At 39.0% G+C, this 26,765-nt stretch overlaps 1 long non-coding RNA gene across 1 annotated transcript; it reads right to left on the reverse strand.

Annotated features, from left to right (window-relative positions):
• Positions 1-11,263: 11,263 nt before the first annotated feature.
• On the reverse strand, positions 11,264-25,427 carry LOC116559236. Its single transcript, XR_004272392.1, has 3 exons — positions 25,256-25,427; positions 22,908-22,912; positions 11,264-11,275 (listed from the first exon to the last, which is right to left on the reverse strand). It is a non-coding gene; the product is annotated as an uncharacterized LOC116559236 (long non-coding RNA).
• Between the last annotated feature and the right edge of the window lie 1,338 nt (positions 25,428-26,765).

The raw sequence follows: 26,765 nt of genomic DNA on the forward strand, positions 1-26,765 counted from the left end.
TCACAGAACTAGAAAAAACAATCTTAAAATTCATGTAGAACCAAGAATGAGCTCACATAGCCAAAGAAAGACTAAGCAAAAAGAATAAATTTGTAGACATTACATTACCCAATATCAAAGTACACTATAAAAACACAGTCACCAAAACAGCATGGTCCTGGTATAAAAAGAGGCATATGGACCAATGGAATAGAACACAGAACCCAGAAATTAATGCCAAATACTTACAGTCACTGTTCTTCAACAAAGCAAACAAAAACAAAGTGGTGACAGGACATCCTATTCAACAAATGGTGCTGGGGTAATTGGCAAGTCACATGTAGAAGAATGAAACTGGATCCTCCTCTCTCACCCTAAAAGGTCAACCCAAGATAAATCAAAGACTTAAATCTAAGACCAGAAACCATAACAATTTTAGAAGATAACATTGGAAAATCCCTTCTAGACATTGGCTTGGTCAAAGACTTGATGATCACGAACCCAAAAGCAAATGCAACAAAAACAAAAGTAAATGGGAGTTGATTAAAAGCTTCTGCACAGCGAAATAAATAATCAGCAAAGTTAACAGACATCCCAGAGTGAAAGAAAATCTTCAATTCATACAGTTAACAAAGGTCTAATATCCAGAATCTATAGGAACTCAAATCAGCAAGAAAAAAAAAAATCCCATGAAAAAGTAGGCCAAGGACATGAATAGAATTCTCAAAAGAAGACAAACAAATGGCCAACAAATACATGAAAAAATTCTTAACATCATGAATTATCACGGAAACACAAATCAAAACCTTTATGCAATACGACTACACTCCTGCAAGAATGGCCATACCCAAAAAATCAAAAAATAATAGCTGCTGGCAAGGGGAGAAATGTGATGAAAAGGCAACACTTTTACACTGTTGGTGAGAATGTAAACTAGTATAATCACTATGGAAAACAGTGTAGAGATTCCTTAAAAAGCTAAAAATAGATCTACCATTTGTTCCAGTAATCCCATTCTTGGGTATCTACCCAGAAGAAAAGAAGTCATTGTAAGAAAAAGATACTTGTACATGCATATTTACAGCAGTGCAATTTGCAATTGCAAAAAATAGGAAACCATCCCATATGCCCATCAATAAACAATTTGATAAAGAAAATGCGGTATATACGTACCATGGAACACTCTTCAGCCATAAAAAGATTGAAATAACGGCATTTGAAGCAATCTGGATGGAATTGGAGACCATTATTCTAAGCGTAGCAACTCAGGAATGGAAAACCAAACATCATATGTTCTCACTACTAAGTGGGGGCTAAGCTCTGAGGATGCAAAGGCATAGGAATGATACAATGGACTTTGGGGATTTAGGAGGCATGGTGGGAAAGGGATGAGGGATAAAGGACCACACACTGGGTACAATGTATACTGCTTAGGTGATAGGTGCACCAAAATTTCAGAAATCACCACTAAAGAACTTATTCATGTAGCCAAACACCACCTATTCCCCAAAAAACCTATTGAAATAAAAATAAATGAGAAAAAGAAGTCTCAGAGATTAAATGACTCTTGTCCAGAGCCAGAGTTGAAATGAGAGTAGAGATTTATGGTTAGTTTTAATAATAATCTCATCTAATCCTCACATATAAACCCGGCAATCTGAGTGATCATGTCACTCAGAATGGCCTAGATGTCAACATCCCCATAATACAGAAAAGAAAACTAGCTCAGATGCATGCGTCCCTTAGAGCTCTGTGTTTTTTTCACCGTCTTCTTTATTCATATTATCTCTAAATCATGTCACCTTCATCATATGATTAATAGTAATAATAGTTGCAACATGAATATTTGGAAAGCAGTTTATCATTTACAAATGCTTTTATGCCTACTTAATTTCCATCTTCTCAAAAGCCAATGAGAAAGATTTTTTCTTCCAATTTTATACATGTGGACCAAAGTTCAGTATAGTTAAGTGAAGAGCTTAAATTAAACAATTGAGTCTGAAATCTGAACCAGGAGTAGTCAATAATGTTGTAGAGAAAATAATAGTTTAATTTATTATTAAATGAAGTCTTGTAGTACAGGTCCAGTGGAGCAGGCAAGAGACCAGGTTTAAAATAGAAGCTGCATGGTAATGCTGAGATGTCAGGCATGAACAGTGATTGAGCGGTGGTTTGGGATTTAAATGCTTAGTTTGACCCCAGATAAGACACAAACCAGAGATACAGGGACAGCCAGAAGATCAGTTGCCAATAAATATGCCTAGCAGATATTGTGTCTGGGTTCTCCAATTGCTACGGGCTTCTAAAGATTCTGTTTATCCCTTCACTCTGTCTTGAGCTTACCACGCTGTGAGCCTGCCTGCAGAGGACCAGAAATGAAAAAACACTTCTAGACCTACTGCCATGGACACTTCCTTATCCCCCATCCTCTGTTGGAGAGCACCAGAAAATACTCTACCTGGAGATTGCTGTTTAGACAAGAGGAGCACCACGTTCACCACCCAGGCACATGTTCTGTGTCTGGCACATGCAGCTCAGGACCATCTGCCATAATGGCTTTTAGCCTGCTGAGGAGATAGTGAGCTACTTCCCTCACAGCAAAGGAGCCAGAAATAAGCTTCTAGAGTCTTTGACTGAATCTAATAACTTGTCTCCAGATCTTTTTAAACAAAATATAATGAATTGTATTTTGTTAAACTAGTCATCTGAATTTCAGAACCCTCTACACTCCACTGAGAGGTTTAACTGCACTCTAATAAGACTGCTTGACTTCTGATGGCTAATGAAGTTAACAGTGAACTTCATTGTTCATTGATCCATACAAGCTCCATGGAAACAGGAACACCGTCTTTCCTTTCCACCAGGCATCAAGAGTCATGTCTAACATATACAAGCTACTTAATATACATATAGTAGTGACAGGACCACTTATTACAGTACAAGCCCATGTTACTGAGAAAGGACTGTTCCAGACTAAATACCTGGACTTTAAAAGAGAATGAGTAAGAATTGGTAGCAGTATAAAATTTCTTTCAATTTACCATTTTCTCTTTGCAACGTTATAGAATTCACAGTCTCCACCTATATATTTTGGTGAGGACAGAATGGGATGATCAGGCATCCAGATTATTATTCTTTATTTGAAGAATCTTCAAACAGTAGCAGGTGGGATATGGGAGGGGGCGACTAGAGCAGGGCAAAGTCATGAGAATTACAGTAGCCAATCATGCACTGGAACAAGACAATGAATTTTAAAGAATCAACATAAGTGTCTATTACCAATAAAGATATTTTCAGGGTGATGGCAACAGGAGGTTCAAAAATCTTGTGATGACTCAGCCACATGAGTATCCTATGGTGGACAAGGGTCAATGGAGAAGATGCCAGCAACAGCAGTTTTAAGTGAATGAACACACTGGTCACTTAGAGGGATCACATGCACACCTGTTTTCCCAGTATGTCTTGGTTCTGGCCTGTTTTGCAAACCTTCCCTTGCCAGTGATTCTAGGTACTATCCAAAAGCATTCTGAGAGGATCCCTTTTGGGATTCATTAAATCAAAGTTGGTTTCATTGATTTTCCAATAAGAGCATATTTTGGTAGGAAAAAGCGCCAACACACAGAGTTGCCCAGTTTCCTACAGGGCAATATGTGCTTTGGGAGGAAGCAAGAGGAAACTGTGGTATCTGGTGCTTAAGAATGTTTTACCTAGCAGCCTGGTAACACAAGAACATATCAGGAATGGTGTGCAGTAATTTTGTGTATGTAAATTCTGATGACTTTAACACTCTGCCCCAAGCCATCACTCATTTATTCTTTTAACTATTGACTGAGTTCCTACTATGCACTTGAAGCCATGCTAGATACTAAGGAAGTGGCAATAAGGCAGATGAGGCCCCAGTCTTAACAGGTTGAAACCATGGGTCCTGAGGTCTAGCTATCTGGGCGTGAATACTAGTGTTACCACTTCTAGCTATGAGACCCCGGGGAACTGACTTACTGGCTCTATGCCTGTTTCATCTGTAATACAGTATTATTTAAACTTGCCATATACAATTGTTAAATTAATTCATTTAATCCTCACACATAAAGCACCAAGAACAGAGGCTTGTTTGAAAGGAGCATTCAGTAAGCATTAGTAGCAGTTGCTGTCTTAAAATTTATTACCAGAATGTTTGACTGAATGTTAGACTAGGTAGGAGTTACATTATACAGGGTTGTTTTAAAAATGCTTAAGAACCAGGAACGTTCTCTGAAGAATTTTTAAGCAGAGGGAATTGTAATTGGATTCGTACTTCAATAAAAACTCAGTGGATGCAATATATAGAATAGATTGGAGGCCTGTGAAGACAGTAACAGATAGGGAACAGGGAAACATCATACAATTTGATGTGTTGTAAGCAAGGATATACAGAAAAACATTGAAGAAATGTACCATAAGGATTCTGGTCCAAGATGGCTGACTAGAAACATGAGATGTCCGCCTTCTCCAGAAAGAGGAAACAAAATTATAAACAGACAATCATACCTCAAATGGAACATTGAGGAGAGCACAATAAAGTATAACAGTTAACTTACAGGAAATATCTAAGAAAGAGAAAAAGAAACTGAGCAGCCAGCTCAGCCTGGGAGCCCAGATAGACTAAGTATTGCAAGGAGAGGGTAAGTGAGAGCTTTGGTGGTTCATATTTCTGCCATACACTGCAGTGCACTGAACCACAGGAGAGCTCCACTACCCATAGGAACCCTAACACTAGTTTGGGTGATGATTTGGAGACCCCAGGAAAGCATTGTACCAGAGAGGGAACCTATGCTGATGCAATGCACTCACCCCTACCCTGAGACCTGAGCATCTGTGGCAAGACACCATTTTTGGGAGCACTGCTGTCATTGGACCACATTCTGTTCTGGGAAACACAGCCCCTATATATCCACTTCCTGAGTGCTCCCACTGACATTTCCCAGCATCCACGGGAATGGCTTCGCAGCATAGTACTGGCCAGACCCAAAGTTGCTACAGGGTCCCCAGTGCTCTAGCACAGATGTCCCCAAACTCCTGGGCAGTGGACAGGTGCTGACCTGTTAGGAACTGGGCTGTACAGCCTAGTTCATGGCCTGTTAGGAACTGGACTGCACAGCAGGAGGTGAGTGGCAGGCAAGCGAGCCAAGTGTCATCTGTAATTATAGCCACTCCCCATCACTCACATTACTACCTGAGCTCTACCTCCTGTCAGATTAGATTCTGATAGGAGCACAAGCCCTATTGTGAAGTGTGCACGCAAGGGATCTAGGTTCCTTATAAGTATCAAGAAACAGTCATTACAGTGAATCAGCAACCAACAGAATGGGAAAAAATTTTTGCAGTTTACCCATCTGACAAAGGGCTGATATCCAGAATTTACAAAGAACTAAAACAGATTTACAAGAAAAAAACTAACAAGCCCATTCAAAAGTGGGCAAAGGATATGAACAGACACTTTACAAAAGAAGACATACATGAGGCCAACAAACATATGAAAAAATGCTCATCATCACTAGTCATCAGAGAAATGCAAATCAAAACAACATTGAGATACCATCTCACGCCAGTTAGAATGGCGATCATTAAAAAATCTGGAGACAACAGATGCTGGAGAGGATGTGGAGAAATAGGAACACTTTTACACTGTTGGTGGGAGTGTAAATTAGTTCAACCATTGTGGAAGACAGTGTGGCGATTCCTCAAGGACCTAGAAATAGAAATTCCATTTGACCCAGCAATCCCATTACTGGGTATATATCCAAAGGATTACAAATCGTTCTTCTATAAGGACACGTGCACACGAATGTTCATTGCAGCACTGTTTACAATAGCAAAGACCTGGAACCAACCCAAATGCCCATCGACGATAGACTGGATAGGGAAAATGTGGCACATATACACCATGGAATATTATGCAGCCATCAAAAACGAAGAGTTTGGGTCCTTTGTAGGGACATGGATGAACCTGGAAACCATCATTCTCAGCAAACTGACAGAAGAGCAGATCAAACACCGTATGTTCTCACTCATAGGCAGGTGTTGAACAATGAGAAAACATGGACACAGGGAGGGGAGCACCACACACTGGGGTCAGTTGGGGGGAAATAGGGGAGGGACGGTGGGGGGTGGGGAGCTGGGGAGAGATAGCAAGGGGAGAAATGCCAGATGTAGGTGATGGGGAGGAAGGCAGCAAATCACACTGCCACGTGTGTACCTATTCAACAATTTTGCATGTTCTTCACATGTACCCCAAAACCTAAAATGCAATAAAATAAATAAATGGGGGGAAAAAAAGAATCTAGCAAATGCCTTATGATCTGGAATGGTTTTATTCCAAAGCCACTCCACAATGGTCTGTGAAAAAACTGTATTCCATTAAAGCCGGTCCAGTCCCTGGTACCAAAAAGATTGGGGACTGCTGCTCTAACCCACAGGGAGTACTCATCCTTGAGAAACGGACAGTTCAGTGCACCAAGGCAAACTTCTGGGACACAGGAAGCCAAGACATGTGCTTTTCAGAGTTCAAGAGCTCCCTGTCTGGAGCTATAAGTGGCCCTGCTATCACCAGCAGCAGAAGCTCTGTGTTAGGCTTTGCACGTAAAAAGTGAAATCCCCTCCCATGAGTGGAGCAGCCTCTGTGCTTGATCTCAAGAAGATAATGGAAGCCCGTCTTCTCTCTGTGCATACCAGCACCTACATCTGCTACAGGCTGGGATGGGTGAGCCAGTGGCTAACTGGGGCTGTGAGTGGTGACTGCAACCCCACACCACAGCCACTGTCAATACCAGCCCACAGCAGAGGGTCATCCCACCACTGTTATTGACATTGTCCATATCACACTTGCTCAATTACCCAAGAACCTGCTCATTTGCCTGGCCCACTGTTGCCACTACTCACATATAAGCAAACCACATGGAGGCCGAAGAATTCACCTGCCAGTAACTGCCAACCCGGGTGCCAGTGTACACTAACCTACGGAACAAAGATAGTCATGCTAAGCCCACTGCTGCTGCCACTTAGGGCTGTTAACTGGCCCACTTTTCTTCCTAGTCTCCAGTGCAGCTTCTTCATAGCCTCTACCAATAACTGACCCCTAACCTTGTGAGAAAAAGTCACAGAAAGCAAACACTGTTTACAGCCAAGTAAATCATACAGAGGCTACACTAATGCACACACAAGAATCAAAACGTTCCCTACCCAACCAACACCAAAGATACATTTTCAGGAAAGTTCTCCACTAGGAAAGTAAATTCAAAAACAGGAAGACATGATTGGTGGACCAGTTGCACCATTATCAACATAAGGACACAGGAAACATGAAAAAGCAAAGATATATGCCATCTCCAGAAAAACACAGTTGTTCTCCAGCAATAGATCTTAATCAAAAGACATCTTCAATATCCCAGATAAGCAATTCAAGATACTGATTTTAACAAGCTCAATGAGCTACAAGAGAATTCTGAAAAATACAAAAAAAGTCAGAAAAATAACTCAGGATATGACTAAGAAAGGCGTCAAAGAGTTAGATTTTTTTAAAGAACAAAATGGAAATTCTGGAACTGAAAAATTCACAGAAGAAAATACAAAATGCAGTTGAAAAATCTTGAAAAAGCTGAAAGCCTTTTCTCTAAGAACTGGAACAAGCCAAGGATGTCTACTTTCTTTTCTCCTCTCCAACATAGTACTGAAAGTCCTAGTTAGAGAAATCAGAGAAGAGAAAGAAATAAAAGGTATCCACACTGGCACAGATGAAGTAAAATTATCTCTCTTTTCTGATGATATAATCTTACATCTGAAAAACCTAACAACTTCACCTAAAACCTTTTAGATTTGATATATTCAATAATGTTGCAGTATACAAAAATCAGTGTACAAAAATCAGTAGTGTTTTTATACAACAATAGTAATCTAGCCAAGAAAGAATTCAAGAAGGCAATTTCATTTACAATAGTGACAAAAAATTTAAATACCTATAAATGAATTTAACAAAGGAGGTGAGAGATCTCTATAAGAAATACTGTAGAGCACTGATGAAAGAAATTGAAGATAAGGTAAGCAAGTGGAAAAATATCTTACACTCATGGATCAGAAGAATATTGTTAAAATCACCATACTGCTCAAAGCAATCTAGATTCAATACAATCCCTATGAAAATGCCAACCTCATTCTTTACACAATTAGAAAAACCAATCCTAAAATTCATATGGCACTAAAAAGAGCCCAAATTGCCAAAGCAAGCCTGAAGAAAATGAACCCAAGCTAGAGACATCACACTATTTCAAAATATATTATAAGGCTAATCGAAATGCATGGTATAAAAATAGACACGTAGACCAATGGAACCAAATAAAGAAGCCATAAATAAAGCCATATATTTACAGTCAACTGATATTTGACACCAAGCTGACAAGAATTTACACTTTACCAATTGGGGAAAGAAAACTATTCATTAAGTGATGCTGTGACAACTGGACAGTCACATACAGAATAAAAGTCAACTGCTATTTTTCACCATATACAAACATCACCTCAAAATGGACTGAACAGTTAAGGATAACACCTGAAACTATAAAAATACTAGAAGAAAACTTAGGGGGAAAAGCTCTCCTGGACATTAGCCTAGTTAAATAATTTATGACTAAGACTTCAAAAGCACAGACGACTAAAACCAAAATAGGCAAATGGGAATTAAACTAAAAAGCTTCTTCACAGCTAAGGAAATAATCAACAGCGTAAAGTAATAGCCTGTTGAATGAGAGAAAATGTTTGCCAACTATTTATTAGACAGGGGCTAATATTCAGAATACACAAGGAAGTCAATTCACCAGGAAAAAAACAAACCCATTTAAAAGTGGTCAAACATACAAATTCACAAGACAACATACAAATGATCGATAGGTGTAAGAAAAAAATGGGCAATACATTATTAATCTGAGAAATGCAAATCAAAACCACAATGAAATATCTTACACTATTCAGAATGACTGTTGGTAAAAAGACAAAACGAAATAACAGATGTTGGTGAGCATGTGCAGAAAAGGATATTCTTGGTGGGAATATAAACTCATACAGACACTATGGGAAACAGTATGAAGATTTATCAAAAAATCTAAAAACAGAATTACCATTTTCATCAATCTTACTACTGGAAATATACTCAAAGGAAATCAAATCATCAATGTATGAAAAGAATACCTGTACTTGCATGTTTATTGCAGCACTATTCACAATTGCAAAGATGTGGAATCAAGCTAAATGCCCATCAATGGATGAATAAAGAAAATGTGGTATATATACACAATGGAGTAATACTCGGCAATAAAAAAGAATGAAATAATCTCATTTGCAACATGTATGAACTGAAGGGCATTATCTTAAATAAAATGCCAGGCCCAAAAGACAAATATCATGAGTTCTCACCTATATGTAAGAGTTAAAAAATTTGATCACATGGAAGTAGAGAGTGAAAAGATAGATAATAGAGACTGGGAAGAGTGTATGGAGAGGAGAGGAGAGGAGAGGAGAGGAGAGGCTGAAGTGAATTAATGGACACAAACAGCAAGATATAATAAATTCCATGTTTTATATCAGAGTAGGGCAACTATACTTAGTGAAAATGTATTATACTCAGGTGATGAACACCCTAAATATTCTGACTTGATTATTGTGTATTATATACATGTAACAAAATTTCATGCGTATTCCACAAATTTGAATTATAAAAAAAGATGTGCTACATAGAAAAATTATCCCAAAGCAAGCAATGTCTAAGCAAGAACTGAAGAATGAACAAGAATCAGCTAGTTTGGGTGGGAATGGCTAAGGCAGAAAGAAACAATGTGTAAACGGCCAGAAGATAAAGAGGGCATGTAGGTTGGAGGAAGTGAGCTATGTTCAGAATGTTTATTAGAATAAATACCATGTGGCATATGGGGTATTGAGGTAGAGAATGACAACAGTGAGCAGTGGATCTGGAAATGTAGGTAGGAGTGAAACCATACAGCATCGTTGTAAAAATGCCCAAGACCCATGAACATTCTCCTAAGAATTTTATAAGCAGAGGGAATTGTAGTTGGATTCATACTTTAGCAAAAACTCAGTGGATGCGATATGTAGAATAGTTTGGAGGCCCGTGAAGACAGCAACTAGATAGTTTGAAAACAATTTAACTAGTAATGGAGTTGAGGGCAGGCGGGGCGCGGTTGGTTATTGGGAATTTCAATGATGAAAATTGATAAGTGTTTAAGATACATGTTGGGAACAGAGTTAACAGAACTGAATGATCTATTCAAAGAACGAAAAGAAAATGGGAAATCACACGACCCCTAGAGGTGGACAGTGTTACTTACTGGAATATGAAAGCAGTGAGAGGGAATAATTTCTGGATGAGGGAAACTGGAAAATAGATTTCATTTGGGACATGCTGACTTTCAGGTGCCTGGAGACATCTAGGTGGATATGGCCAATATTGCTTTGGAATATATAAGTCTTAAGTTGAAGAAAGAAGCCTGAGCTAGTGATTTAGAAATGAATGCCAGGAGCAGAGAAAGAATTAAAGGCTTTATTCAACGATAATTGTTGATTAACAAGACAGCCTAGCACAGAGCTCATAAGGAAAACCATCACTGAAGCGTTGGGCAGAATCTATGAAAAAGAATGGGAAGGAATGCATGAAATTAGGAGAAAAACCCATGTGAAGCAACAATGTGGAATCCCAAAAAAATTTTTAAGTTTTTTTTTTTTTTTTTAAGAAAAAAAGGTTGCCATTGACACCATCAAATGCTGCACAAAGTTCAAGTAAATTTGGCATTATCAAGACCAGATTCAGTGATCTTTAGGATATAAAGACCAGATTAATGGTGGATTGACAAGTAATTGCAAGATGAGAAAATGGAGACAAAGTGACAATTTCATGCATGTTGGCTGCAAAGAATAGGAAAGATACAATAGTAGTTGAAGGAGAGGTTATAATAAAGGGAAGACAAGAGACTGATTTGTCTCCTTTATTCTGATTATGCTACTTTAACAAAAGAAAAAATACTCTATGCCAAGTCTAGCTACCACTCAAAGACACTGTAAAAGCTATGGTCAAACAGAATTTGAAGGCTACATAGGAAAATCAAGTTCACCTTTGGCCTAGAATGGAAATCTGGAATATACAGTGATTTTGCAGACCTAGGACTTTTATATTCATGTATATTTATAAATGCATTTAAAGGATTTAGATATTTATTAATTTTAGTACAGACTATTGAAACACATCTATAAAGTTTCCCTAGATTATATTTTTATATTTTTTCACTATTTTGAAAATGAGATGCTAAAGTAGTTGATTATAAATGATATTGCTTTTAAGTAACATTTGACATGTTAATTATTTTTCTTCATGATTCTCCTATTTACAATGTTTTAGTATTTATGTTTCAGTATTTTGAAACCAGATGCTGCATTTTACAATTTGATGAATTCTAATTCATTCTAAACAACAATGCAGACTTAATTTTTTGTTAAATATCATAGTGGTGTTCTTAAGAGATATTAAATTAATGCTATCAGTTCAAACTTATTACAAAGAAGGTATTTCTAAGAAACAAAAAAAAAATAGGTTGATACTTTGCCATATGAAAGGTTACTTAAAAATTTATCAATTTTTGGCAAATATATAAAGCTAAGCATCTTGATCAATTGGCTTTTCCCTGGAAATGGCAAATGACTATCTAATTATATCTGACAAACAAGTTTAACTTCACAAGGTGAAAATTTGAAAAGGCCTGGTCTGCCAGTGAGCGTAATATTAGCTCAGAAAGCCTGGTATTGGGATAATTAATCTTTTTTGAGGTCACTGTATAGAGAGGATGTAGGCCTTGGTTAGGTATCCCTGCATAAATTCAATGAGCAAAGCATACTATAATTCAACCACCTCTTTTTTAAAAAAATACTTTAAGTTCTGGGATACATGTGCAGAATGTACAGGTTACATAGGCATACACATGCCATGGTGGTTTGCTGCACCCATCAACCCATCATCTCCATTAGGTATTTCTCCTAATGCTATCCCTCCCCTAGCTCCCTACCCCACAACAGGCCCTGGTGTGTAATGTTCCCCTCCCTGTGTTCATGTGTTCTCATTGTTCAACTCCACCTATGAGAACATGCATGTTTTCTGTTCCTGTGTTAGTTTTCAGAGAATGATGGTTTCTAGCTTCACCCATGTCCCTGCAAAGGACATGAACTCATCCTTTTTATGGCTGCATAGTATTCCATGGTATATGTGTCATATTTTCCTTATCCAGTTTGTCATCGATGGGCATTGGGGTTTGTTCCAAGTTTTTGCTATTGGGAACAGTGCTGCAATAAACACACATGTGTATGTGTCTTTATAGTAAAATGATTTATATTCCTTTGGGTATATACCCAGTAATGGGATTGCTGGGTCAAATGGTATTTCTGGTTCTAGATTCTTGAGGAATTGCAACACTGTCTTCCACAATGGCTGAACTAATTTATACTCCCACCAACAGTGTAAAAGCATTCCTAGTTCTCCACATCCTCTACAGAATCTGTTGCTTACTGACTTTTTAAATGACTACCATTCTAACTGGCATGAAATGATACCTCATTGTGGTTTTGATTTGCATTTCTCTAATTACCAGTGATAATGAGCTTATTTTCATATATTTCTTGGTCAAATAAATATTTTGAGAAGTGTCTGTTCATATTCTGCACCCATTTTTTGATGGGGTTGTGTTTTTCTTGTAAATTTAAGTTCCTTGCATATTCTAGATATTAGCCCTTTGTCAGATGGACAGATTGCAAACATTTTCTCACATTCTATAGGTTGCCTATTCACTCTGACAATAGTTTCTTTGCTATGCACAGACTCTTTAGCTTAATTAGATCCCATTTGTCAATTTTGGCTTTTATTGCCATTGCTTTTGCTGTTTTCATCTTGAAGTCTTTGCCTATGCCTGTGTCCTGAATGGTATTGCCTAGATTTTCTTCTAGGGTTTTTACGGTTTTAGGTCTTACATTTAAGTCTTTAATCCATCTTGAGTTAATTTTTGTATAAGGTGTAAAGAAGGGATCTAATTTCAATTTTCTGCATATGGTTAGCCAATTTTCCCAACACCGTTTATTAGAGAATTCTTTCCCCATTGCTTTTGTCAGGCTTGTTAAATATCAGATGATTGTAGATGTGTGGCATTATTTCTCAGGCCTCTGTTCTGTTCCATTGGTCTACATATCTGTTTTGGTACCATTACCATGCTGTTTTGGTTGCTGTAGCCTTGCAGTGTACTTGGAAGTCAGGAAGCATGAGGCCTCCAGCTTTGTTCTTTTTGCTTAGGATTGTCTTGGCTATATGGGCTCTTTTTTGGTTCTATCTGAAATTTAAAGTTTTTTCTAATTCTGTGAAGAAAGTCTATAGTAGCTTGTTGGGGATAGCATTGAATCTATAAATTACTTTGGGCAGTATGGCTATTTTCACGATACTGATTCTTCTGAAAACAAATGTTTTGCCATCTATTTACATCCTCTCTTATTTCCTTTAGCAGTGATTTGTAGTTCTCCTTGAAAAGGTCCTTCAGATCACTTGTGATTTGTATTCCTAGGTATTTTGTACTCTTTGTAGCAATTGTGAATGGGAGTTCACTCATGATTTGGTTCTCTATTTGTCTATTATTGGTGTATAGGAATGCTGGTGATATTTTGTGCATTGATTTTTCATCCAGAGACTCTGCTGAAGTTGTTTATCAGCTTAAGGAGATTTTCGGCTGAGACGATAGGGTTTTCTAAATATACGGTCATGTCAACTGCAAAGAGAAACAATTTGACTTCCTTTCTTCCTATTTGAATACCCTTTCTTTCTTTCTCTTACCTGACTGCCCTGGCCACAACTTCCAATACTATGTTGAATAGGAGTGACGAGAGAGGGCATCCTTTTCTTGTGCCAGTTTTCAAAGGGAATGCTTCCAGCTTTTGCCCATTCAGTATGATATTGGCTGTAGGTTTTATAAATAGCTCTTATTATTTTGGGATATGTTCCCTCAATACCTAGTTTATTGAGTTTTTAGCATGAAGTACTGTTGAACTTTATCGAAGGTCTTTTCTGCATCTATTGAGATAATCATGTAGTTTTTGTCATTGGTTCCGTTTATGTGATGGTTTATGTTTATTGATTTGTATATGTTGAACCAGTCTTGCAACCCAGGGACAAAGCCAACTTGATCACAGTGGATAAGCTTTTTGATGTGCTGCTAGATTTGTTTTGCCAGTATTTTATTGGGGATTTTTGCATTGATGTTCATCAGAGATACTGGCCTGAATTTTGTTGTTGTGTGTCTGCCAGATTTTGCTATTCGGATGACGCCAGCCTCATAAAATGAGTTAGGGAGGAGTCCCTCTTTTTCTATCATTTGGACTAGTTTCAGAAGGAATGGTACCAACTCCTCTTTGTACCTCTGGTAGAATTTGGTTGTAAATCTGTACCTGGGCTTTTTCAGTTGGCAAGCTATTCGTGTCTGCCTCAATTTCAGAACTTGTTATTGGTCTATTCAGGGTTTTGATTTCTTCCTGGTTTAGTCTTGGAAGGGTGTATGTGTCCAGGAATGTATCCATTTCTACTAGATTTCTAGTTTATTTGTGTAGAGGTTGTTATAGTATTCTCTGATGGTAGTTTCTATTTCTGTGGAATCAGTGGTGATATTTCCTTTCTCATTTTTAATTTGTGTCTGTTTGACTCCTCTATTTTTTCTTCTTTATTAGTCTGGCTAGCAGTCCAACTATTATGTTAGCCTTTTTAAAAAACTGACTCCTGGATTCCTTGATTTTTCTAAAAGGTATTTCTGTCTGCTTCAGTTCTGTTCTGATCTTTGTTATTTCTTGTCTTCTGCTAGCTTTTGAATTTGTTTGCTCTTTCTTCTCCAGTGTTTTGTTTGTTTTAGAGATGGAGTCGTGCCCTGTCACCAGGCTGGAGGGCAGTGGTGTGATCTTAGTCCACTGCAACCTCTGCCTCCCGTGTTAAAGTGATTCTCCTATCTCAGCCTACTGAGTAGCTGGCACTACAGGTGCACACCACCACACCCCGCTAATTTTTGTATTTTTAGTAGAGACAGGGTTTCACCCTGTTGCCCAGGATGGTCTCGATCTCTTGACCTCATGATCCACCTGCCTCTGCCTCCCAAAGTGCTGGAATTATAGGCATGTCCCATGGCCTCCAGCCTCTAGTTCTTTTAATTGTGATGTTAGGCTCTCAATTTTAGATCTTTCCTACTTTCTCTTGTGGGCATTTAGTGCTATAAATTTCCTTCTAAACACTATTTTAGCTAGGTTCCAGAGATTCTGGTACATTGTGTCTTTGTTCTCATTGGTTTCAAATAATTTGAGTTCTGCCTTAATTTCTTTATAGCAGTCATTCAGGGACAAGTTGTTCACAGTTTCCATATAGTTGTGTGATTTTAAATTAATTTATTAATCCTGAGTTCTAATTTCATTTCACTGTGGTCTGAGAGACTGTTACAATTTCTGTTATTTTGCATTTGCTGAGGAGTGTTTTACTTCCAATTTTGTGGTCAATTTTAGAATAAGTACGACATGGTGCTGAGAAGAATGTATATTCTGTTGAATTAGGGTGGAGAGTTCTGTAGATGTCTATTAGGTTCACTTGGTCCAGAGCTGAGTTCAAGTCCTGAATATCCTCATTAATTTTCTATCCTGTTGATCTGTCTAATATTGACAGTGGGCTGTTAAAGTCTCCCACTATTATTGTGTAGGAGTCTAAGTCACTTTGTAGGTCTCTAAGAACTTGCTTTATGAATGTGGATGCTCCTGTAATTGGTGCATATATATTTAGGATAGTTAGCTCTTCTTGTTGCATTCATCCCTTTGCTATTATGTAATGCCCCTCTTTGTATTTTTTTTTTATCTTTGTTGGTTTAAAGTCTGTTTTACCAGAAACTAGGATTGCAACCCTGGTTTTTTGTTTGTTTGCTTTTTTTTTTTTTTTTTTTGCTTTCCATTTGCTTGGGTAAATATTCCTCCATCCCTTTATTTTGAACCTATGTGTTTCTTTGCATGTGAGACTCGTCTCCTGAATACAGCACACCAATGGATCTTGACTCTAGCGAATTTACCAGTCTCTGTCTTTTAATTGGGGCATTTACCACATTTACAATTCAGGTTAATATTGTTATTTGTGAATTTGATCCTGTCATTGCAATGCTAGCTGGTTATTTTGTTAGTTGATGCAGTTTCTTCACAGTGTTGATGGTCTTCACAATTTGTTATGGTTTTGCAGTGGCTGGTACTTGTTTTGCCATTACATGTTTAGTGGTTCCTTCAGGAATTCTTGTTAGGTAGGCCTGGTGGCGACAAAATCTCTCAGCATTTGCTTGTCTGTAAAGGATTTTATTTCTCCTTCACTTATGAAGTTTAGTTTGGCTGAATATTAAATTCTGGATTGAAAATTATTTTCTTTAAGGATGTTGAAAATTGGCCCCCACTCTCTTCTGGCTTGTAGGGATTCTGCAGGGAAATCCACTGTTCATCTGAATGACTTCCCTTTGTGGGTAACCCAATCTTTCTCTCTAGCTGCCCTTAACATTTTCGTCTTCATTTCAACCTTGGTGAATTGGATGATTATGTGTCTTGGGGTTGCTGTTCTCAAGGAGTATTTTTGTGGTGTTCTCTGTACTTCCTGAATTTGAATGCTGTATTTCTTGCTATGTTGAAGAAGTTCTCCTGGATAATAACCTGAAGAGTGTTTTCCAACTTGGTTCCATTCTCCCTGTCACTTTCAGGTACACAAATCAAACGCAGGTCTGGTCTTTTCACATAGTCCCATGTTTCCTGGAGGATTTGTTCATTCCTCTGCATTCTTTTTTCTTTAATCTTAAGAAGTTTAGTTTGGCTGAATATGAAATTTGTTCTTCAATCTCTGATATTCTTTCTTCCGTTCATTAGATTTGGCTATTGATACTTGTATATGCTTCACAAAGTTCTCACGCTGTGTTTTTCAGCTCCATTAGGTCATTTATGTTCTTCTCTAAACTGGTTATTCTAGTTAACAATTCCTCTAACCTTTTTTTCAAGGTTCTTAGCTTCCTTGCATTGAGTTAGAACATGCTCCTTTAGCTTAGAGGTGTCTGTTATTACCCACCTTCTGAAGCCTACTTCTGTCAATTCTTCAAACTCATTCTCCATCCAGTTTTGTTCCCCTGCTGGTGAGGAGTTGTGATCCTTTGGAGAAGAGGCATTCTGGTTTTGGAATTTTTGGTCTTTTTGTTCTGTTTTTTTCCTCATCTTCATGGATTTATATACCTTTAGTCTTTGACGTTGGTGACCTTCAGATGGCGTTTCTGCTTGGACGTTCATTTTGTTCATGTAGATGTTATTCCTTTCTGTTTGTTAGTTTTCCTTCTAACAGTCAGACCCCTTGCTGCAGGTCTGCTGGAGTTTTCTGGAGGTCTACTCCAGGCCCTGTTTGCCTGGGTATCACTAGCGGAGGCTGCAGAACAGCAAAGATTGCTGCCTGTGTTTCTTCCTCTGGAAGCTTCGTCCCATAGCGGCACCTGCCAGATGCCTGCCAGAGCTCTCCTGTATGAGGTATGTCTACCCCTACTGGGAGATGTCTCCCTGTCAGGAGGCATGGGGATCAGGGACCCACTTGAGGAGGCAGTCTGTCCCTTAGCAGAGCTCAAGTGCTGTGCTAGGAGGTCTGCTGCTCTCTTCAGAGCCAGCAGGCAGGAATGTTTAAGTCTGTTGAAGCTGCACCCACAGCTGTCCCTTCCCCCAGGTGGTCTGTACCAGGGAGATGGGAGTTTGAGATATAAGGCACTGACTGGAGCTGCTGCCTTTCTTTCAGCGATGCCCCACCCAGAGAGAAAGAATCGAGAGAGGCAGTCTGGGTACGGTGGCTTTGTGGCACTGCAGTGGGCTCCACCCAGTCTGAACTTCCTAGTGGCTTCGTCTACACTGTGAGGGGAAAACCACCTACTCAAGCCTCAGTAATGGCAGATGTCCCTCCCCCACCAAGCTCAAGCATCCCAGGTCAACTTCAGACTGCTATACTGGCAAGTGAGAATTTCAAGTCAGTGGATCTTACCTTGCTGGGCTCCACGGGGGTGGGATTGACTGAGCTAGACCACTTGACTCCCTGGCTTCGGCCCCCTTTCCAGGGAAGTGAATGGTTCTGTCTAGCTGGCATTCCAGGTGCCACTGAGGTATGAAAAAAACTCCTGCAGCTAGCTCCATGTCTGCCCAAATGCCACCCAGTTGAGTGTTTGAAACCCAGGGCCCTGGTGGTATAGGCACCCGAGGGAATCTCCTAATCTCTGGATTGTGAAGACCCTGGGAAAAGCATAGTATCTGGGCCAGAGTACACTATTCCTCATGGCACAGTCCCTCAGGACTTCCCTTGGCTAAGGGAGGGAGTTCTCTGACCCTTTGCACTTCCCAGGCGAGGCGACACCCCACCCTGCTTTGGCTCAACCTCCATGGGCTGCACATGGGCCAGTCCCAATGAGATGAGCCAGGTACCTCAGCTGGAAATGCAGAAACCACCCACCTTCTGTGTTGATCTTGCTGAGAGCTGCAGACCAGACCTGTCTCTATTTGGCCATCTTGCCAGCCACCCAACCACCTCTTTTTGGACAGACATTATATAAGTCTGATGCACTTTTTTTTTTAGTCGGAAAAATGTTGAAGCACCATTGCGAACAGTACCAATAAGTTTTCATAAGAGAATATCTTCATTGCTAGAGCAAGTACAATAGTTAATTGTAGAATCTAGGTAAAGAATATACAGATGTGCATTATAAGTACTTTCAACTACACTATATGTATAAAAAATTTTCAAGATAAAATGTGGGAAAAAGGTTTTTAAGCAGGTTAAATATGACTTAAAATATAAAACTAAGCACTAACAAAATATAAACTGTAGTTAAAATTCCAAATTAGCAGATAATAAAAAGTACTAATCAACCTGATGAATGCAAAGTTTGGAAGATACAAAAATAGACATAATTTGAGCAAAAAAAAATCACTACAATTGTTTTTATAATAGCTAGCTATAGGATGCCTATAATATATACAACTAAAAGCATAAAGAAAGGTTAAAACAAAATAAGGAACAAAGAAAACATAAAGAAATACCTTCAATAATTCTACAGAACAGGAAATAAATATGTGACCTTTCTTTGAATGAAAAGCAAGAGAGAGAATGGTTCCCTTTGCCTCTATAGATATTTTACTGTTGACTTTTTCTTCTTCTTTGAGATGGAGTCTTGCTCTGTCGCCAGGCTGGAGTGCAGTGGCGCAACCTTGGCTCACTGCAACCCCACCTCCTGTGGTTCAAGCGCTTCTTCCACTTCAGCCTCCTGAGTAGCTGGGACCACAGGTGCATGCCACCACGTCCGACAAATTTTCGTATATTTAGTAGAGAGGGGGTTTCACCATGTTGGCCAGGATGGTTTCAATCTCTTGACCTCGTGATCTGCCCACCTCGGCCTCCCAAAGTGCTGCGATTACAGGCGTGAGCCACTGCACCAGGCCAACTTTTTCTTCTTTAAGCAACTTAGGAATCAAATTGAGTAGGAGACCAAGGAGTAACTTGAAAGGTTGAAGTTAAAAGTGTTGATTTGCACTCTAGTGAATTTTACGGGCTTTGTTATTTTCTGAGGTTTCTCTGCAACCTTCACTTCTAAGTGCTCTTTGTAAGTCTGAAGAGCAACCACGTGCTGAATTTTCACTTCTTAAAGTACTTCTCATTGCTTTGGATTTAGGATGTTAGCAGTTTACATACCTATAGCATGCTGATCTACCTATTGCTTAATTCTTCCTAACAATTCAGAAGACTGGAATTATACCAAATAATAGGACATGGTAACAATGAGACGGCAGGTGGAAGATGCAGCCAAGCAGGTCTTTTGCCTACATGATGCCACACCATTGCCTAAGGGCTTACTAGTATTAAGAGGCAACCTCAACAACAACAACCACCTCAACAAAACAAACATCCTGCCTGTCTCTAGTTCCTGACCTTGCCACTTGGATATTCTAACAGCTGTGTGAGATCAGGCAGGTCAGCACCTCTTACTTAGCAGTGGGTGTCTGCAAAATATTTCACTTCTACAATAGGTGGGGGCTATTATATGATAAAATCTTGTTCAGATGTGAGGATAAATGTAACCTACACCTGCTCACAAATTTTGATGGTGCACTACCGGTAGGAGAAAGCAATAATCATGAACAGATATAATTTTTGCTTAAAAATAGTCAAAATATATATGTAAATAAAACAAGATGATTTCTTACAAGTTGTGAGAATTGAAGTATTATAAAAGTCCTAATAATTATTGTCTGGACCCAATTTAAAAACATCTAATGGTGGGTTTTTTTGGTTTTTTTGTTTGTTTTTGTTTGTTTGTTTTTAATGCTAGACACTATGTTAAGTGATTTGGGAGTATTGTTTTATTTGGTTTTCATAACCTTCTTTGTAAATCCCAATATTATCCCTTTTTACAAAGGAGGAGACTGATGCTCAATGTGCCTTAAGAACTTACTGTCTCTGTGACCCTTACATGTATTAGAGCCAGGGTTTTGACAGGTCCAATTTGATACCCAATCCAGTGATTTTCTCCACCCAGCAGTACAGACCCCAAGAGCATTGTATTGGGTTACTATACGAAGTTGAGACAAAGTTGCATAACATATGGAGTTCGGCAAACATTAAACTCTCTTATTCTAAATTCTAAAACAGTTAAAGATATTTCTGAAAAAAACTGTAACATAGCATATTGTGCAAATTTCACAACTTTGAAATGAGTTAAAATCATGGTGGATGCCATATTTGCTTCCTGTTACAATTAAAATTAAAAATAAACCTCTCTCTACTGTATGTAACTATATAAAATATACAGTATATAATTATATAAAGTGAGAAGCACATATATATATCATAGAATAATATTGTTTTAATGTCCTATTATTGAATCAGTGCTTCTCATTTTATTTTTCTTTATCTGTTTGGTTTTTCTCCTACCTGATGCTCTTTCTCCCCAACAATTATATTTTCCTAGCTCCCCAAAGATAGAGAGCAGGAACGCAATACGTTAGCAAATAACAGTGAGCTCCAGTGCTTCTCCTACCCCTGCCACTTTCTGTAAGTTTTTTATTATTCCTTTGATAATTTAAGATAATTAAAGAAACTTGGATCTTATTTCAAAGGTACATCAAAACAATCATTTTTAAGTGAAAACTCCAGCATCATAAAAATTACAGATTTTTTTAAAGTACACTGAGCCTAATTGAATTTATCTTAAAGTTAATAGGCATTATGAAGACCAATATTATGTATATGGAAAATTGTGAAAAGTTAATACAAGTGTTTTATTTATCCAGAATCTGATTACCTGCAAATTCAGTCTATTCTTGAAGCAGCCAAGAAGGTAGATCAAAAATATTTGATCAATCAAAAAAGATTTTTGGAAGTCACAAGCATACATGACCAAAGAGGCCAGGTTGATGTGGCACGTGAATCATGTAAGTCAATGGGAATGATGGGGACCAAGGATGCAGTGTCTAAAATGGGCAACGGGTACTCATCACCAGTATGTTTTTGCTGAGTAGGACCAAGGTCATAGGATCTTCCAAGTTTCAAACAAAAGGAAAGCTTCCAAATGTTTCATGTGACATTTCTTCTTATAGCATTGCACAGGGGAAACAAAAGCATTTCACAGCGGGGTTGGTGGGGAGGCAGAACTTTACCATCTAAGACACAACACCTGGATGCCTCTGAACTCTGTGCTAGCTCTACTTCCTATCTATGCATGGACACATAGGAGATTTGAGTGATTCACCCAAGGTCAGACACTTAGGGGATAGAACTGGAAAGAGAACCCAGGTCTCCTGTCAGCCTCATGCTCTCTATATATCCCTGCCTTCAGAAGAGACAACCAATGAATTTTCTCAGCAACTGTTCCTCCAGCATATCACAGCAAGCCCACCATTGGGCCATCCTCTCGGAAATGGGTAGAAAGCAAGTAGTAAATGTGAATGACACTGCGCCAAGCCCTTCTGTGTCCTTCAGTCAATCATGCCTACATTATTTTTACTTTGAAATGAGAGTTTATTCTCAGAAACAGGATTTTATCAACAATGAAGGGGATTCTACTTAGGTGTTTTTACCATTAAGCAAATTGAGAACTAGTCTTGGGAAAAGAATCTGTTTAGTGTCATTGAAACACTGCCCAAGCGGCGGGGGGGGGGGTGGCGCGGGGATGGGGAACCAGAAACAGAAACTAAAATTAAGCTACAAAGATTGCTTTTTTCTTCTCAAAGTACTTTTCAAAATTGACAAAGCCATAAATCCCAATCAAGAACATCTCATAACCTGAAGTCCTCCAAAGGAAATTCTTCCTCACTCAAATTGGGCTTTATATTCCCACCACCAGACTTTGGCCTCATCCAGAGCAAACCCATGAACTCATGGATTAGATACATTATTTAAATTTTTCCAAGTACAATAAATTAAAAATTAAGAAAAACAAAGTCTGTGCTCATATCAACCAGAATCATCTTTTATAACATCTTCGAGGACCCCAAATAAAGCTTGTACAAACTCTAATTTGCCATAATTTTCTGATTCTTGATAATGTTACTATTATATTATTGAAGTATCAAGAGTAATAGGGAAATAGGTTACTTCATGTTAGTATAGATATTGAGTAGCAAAAGCACATGTTGTTTAACACATCAGACATTTCTCTTTGTGACTATGAAGGAGCTACCATTATCAGCATTGTACAGATGAGAAACTGAGGCACAGGGAAGTCAAGTAAGTAGCCTAAGTGCAGCACCAGGACTGGAATCCAGGGAGTCTGTCATCAGAGTTCAAATACTTGCTAGGCCACACTGCCTTATGGTGAGGCATCAGTCCTTCCTCAGCAAGGGGATCTGGGCTTTCTCGTATCTGCTGTGGTAGAAAGGTACCCTGTGAGGGTATTGAAGCCCTAGAAGTCTATATAGGTATCTGTCATGTTCCCAAGGCTCTCCTCAGAGGTTATATCTACCATAAGGATGGAAGATTCAAGGTCATCTTTCATCAGAGCACCTGCGAGCTTCTTAATTTGCCATTTAAGGCAATGGGGAAAAGTTTCCATTGTAGAAATGTCTGCTTCTGAACTAAAGAGGAAGGAGCAATTATCTACCTAATCTCAAGAATATTCATTTCCATGTATTAATAGGATCCTGGTGAGATGTGTGGGGAAAGACTGGGAAATAAAAGAGGAAGGAGCAAGTGCAGGTCCTACATCAGTCCAGCACGCTACCCAAGACCTCCTGCATATTCCTGCTTAAGGGCTTAGGAGAAAGGGAGAAGGGCTGGGGGTAAAGTGTTATTCTGAAAAGGGTCAAACCAAATTTAAGTCATCAACCTTTATTTTAGCAAGCTCTTTCATTTATCCTCCTGATAATTCCTTGAGGTGGGTGTTGTTATCATTTGACACATGAAGAAATTGAGATTAAGAGTAGTTAAGCTACTTGTCCAAGATCAAGGCTCTTGGTAAAAGAGTTAGAAAGTAAAACCTCCTCAGATCTATGTGAACTAGTCCAGTGCTCTATTAAAAAAAAAAAAAAAAAAAAAAAGCAGCCCCAAAATCATTTCTTTTCTAACAAAGAGCAGCCTGAGAAATAGAGCTGCAGACAGATAAACAAGCTGGCAAGCTGGAAGCTTTCATGGGGGAATGCCGACAGCTGTGCCAATAGAAAAGGGCTACCTGGATGACAGGCATGTTCAACATGTAGGCATCATCTTCCTTTTTGTCACCACATGTACAGTTAAGAAATAGGCAACATGGCACCAGCCAGGTAAAGAAACCATCTGCATGATAAAAGATGAGCCAGATTTTCACATGCTACCCAAATGACACACCTGGTCCGACCAACCTTTACTGCTTTACGTAAATCAGACACCACCTGCTCAAGCTCACCTATAAAACCTTCTGCATTTCACTGTGGAAGTGGCAACTTATTTTCTCTGAGACCTCTCTGTAGCAAGAGAGCTTTTCTCTTTCTTTTGCCTGTTCACGTCCTAGATTTCTGTGGTTGTGAGACAACAGATCTTGAGTATTTAACTCAGACAACAATGCTGCTTCACTACCACCCCCAGAACCAGAGCAGAAGCCAACCTCAGGCTTCAGATCACCAATGACAAAGCTCAAAATGCTGGAGAGCATCTACCTCAACCTGTGCCCCGCCCAAGAAAGTGAAAGGAGAAATCACAAGTTCAAAAGCTCAAGGTCAAATAGAAAGTCTCTGTAACAAAGACTAGAATCTACTCTGGCTATTAGTTTGGGGTTCTCTGCTTTCTACTTTCTGGCTATAGCATAAGCATTGCAAGTATAATTTTCAGCTCTGGGTCAAATGAACTAGGGTTCAAGTTGTGATGCTAATTTGTGACCTTAAACAAGTTATTTAACCTGGTATGTACATTGATTTCCTCATTAGCAAAATGGGGACACTAATATTGCCTACCTAATAGAGTTATGAAGTATAGAAGCTAGAGTTATTATGCATATAAACACTTCATACAGAATATGACCCAAGGATGTGTTCAATAAATGTTAGCAGTTTATTATGATGCTTATGAAAGTACATTATAAACTGTGAAGTGCCATTTGATGTTATTTATTACTACAGCCTAATATTCCTAACAAGATATTATCCTATATAAATCTATTATCCTTTACATATAATAATAGCATTTAGGCAGTTACAAAAGCTATTTTGTTTCTCATCATTTTTTATATAAGAAATGCAAACTGCACACATACTCCTTTCTAATATTCTTATGTATCACAGTCCAGACCCAGATAGTAAATACGTCTTTGCACAAAGCTACAGATTAGTCAATAAGACAAATGGCCCTCTCTGACAACAGTATTTATTCAAAATGCAATTGAAATACGGCAGTCCGCCATTATAGAGAGAGTCCACCATTACAGAGGTGGGTTGCCATTGCTGAGGCAGTTTTAACTATACCCCTATAAACAGGATGGCAGGGAAGTTCACACAGTAGGTGGGCAAAGCCCACAGCAGCTCAGCAACACCTTGGCTGACGGACAGTGACTAGGCTGCCTCCTCACTGGGCAGGGCATCCCTGAAAAAAGGAAGCAGCAGGACAGAAACTTATAAATAAAGCCCTACCTTCCTGGGACAGAACACCTGGGGGTAAAAAAGAGTCTGTTAAGAGTTCTGATACAGCAGACTTAAACATACCTGCCCAGCAGCTCTGAATGGAACAATGGAGCTCATAGCTCAGCACCTGAGCGCCTATAAATGACACACTGTCTCCTCAAGTAGCTCCACGACCTCCATATATGAAAAGAGTCACCTCATAAAGGAGAGCTCAGACTGACATCTGGCAGGTATCCTTCTGGGACAAAGACAGCAGAAGAAGAAGCTGGCAGCAACCCTCACTGTTCTGCAGCCACTGCAGGTGAGCCCCAGGCAAACAGGGTCTGGAGAGGACCTCCAGCAGTCCTACAGCAGAGGGGCCTGACTGTTAAAAGGAAAACTAAGAAACAGAAAGAAATAACTTCATCATCAACAAACTGGACATGCACTCAGAGATCCCATCTGAAAGTGACCAAATACAAAGACCACAGGTAAATAAATCCACAAAGATGGGAAGAAACTAGCACAAAAAGGATGAAAATACCCAAAATCAGAATGCCTCTCCTCCTCCAAGGGATCACAACTCCTCACCAGCAAGGGAACAAGGCTGGATGGAGAATGAATATAATGAATTGACACAAACAGGCTTCAGAAGGTAGGTAGTCACAAACTTCTCTGAGCAAAAAGAACATGTTCTAACCCAATGCAAAGAAACTAAGAACCTTGAAAAAAAGATTTGACGAAATGCTAGCAAGAATAAACAGCTTACAGAGGAACATAAATGAACTGATGGAGCTGAAAAAAAGAACACAAGAACTTCGCAAAGCATACACAAGTTTCAGTAGCCAAATTGATCAAGCAGAAGAAAGGATATCAGAAGTCAAAGATCAACTCAATGAAATTAAACGAGAAGGCAAGATTAGAGAAAAAAAGAGTAAAAAGAAACAAACAAAGCCTCCAAGAAATATGGGATGATGTGAAAAGACCTAATCTATGTTTGATAGGTGAACCTGAATGTGACGGAGAGAATGAATCCAAGCTGGGAAATACTCTTCAGGATGTTATCCAGGAAAACTTCCCCAACCTAGCAAGGCAGGCTAATACTGAAGTCCAGGAAATACAGAGACCACCACAAAGACATTCCTCAAGAAGATCAACTCCAAGGCACCTAATCATCAGATTCACCAGGGTTGAAATGAAAGAGAAAATGCTAAGGACAGCCAGAGAGAAAGATCGGGTCACCCACAAAGGGAAGCCCATTAGACTCACAGCTAATATCTCAGCAGAAACCCTACAAGCCAGAAGAGAGTGAGGGCCAATATTCAACATCCTTAAAGCAAAGAACTTTCAACCTAGGATTCCATATCCAGCCAAACTAAGTTTCATAACTGAAGGAGAAATAAAATCCTTTACAAACAAGCAATTACTCAGAGATTTCATTACCACCAGTTCTGCTTTACAAGAGCTCCTGAAAGAAGCTCTAAACATAGAAAGGAACAACCAGTACCAGCTACTCCAAAAATGTACCAAATGGTAAACGGCATTGACACAATGAAGAAACTGCATCAACTAACGGGCAAAACAACCAGCTAGCA

Source organism: Sapajus apella, unplaced genomic scaffold (assembly GCF_009761245.1).
Source record: "Sapajus apella isolate SASKATOON/1434 unplaced genomic scaffold, GSC_monkey_1.0 scaffold23, whole genome shotgun sequence".
NCBI classification, from domain to species: Eukaryota; Metazoa; Chordata; class Mammalia; order Primates; family Cebidae; genus Sapajus; species Sapajus apella.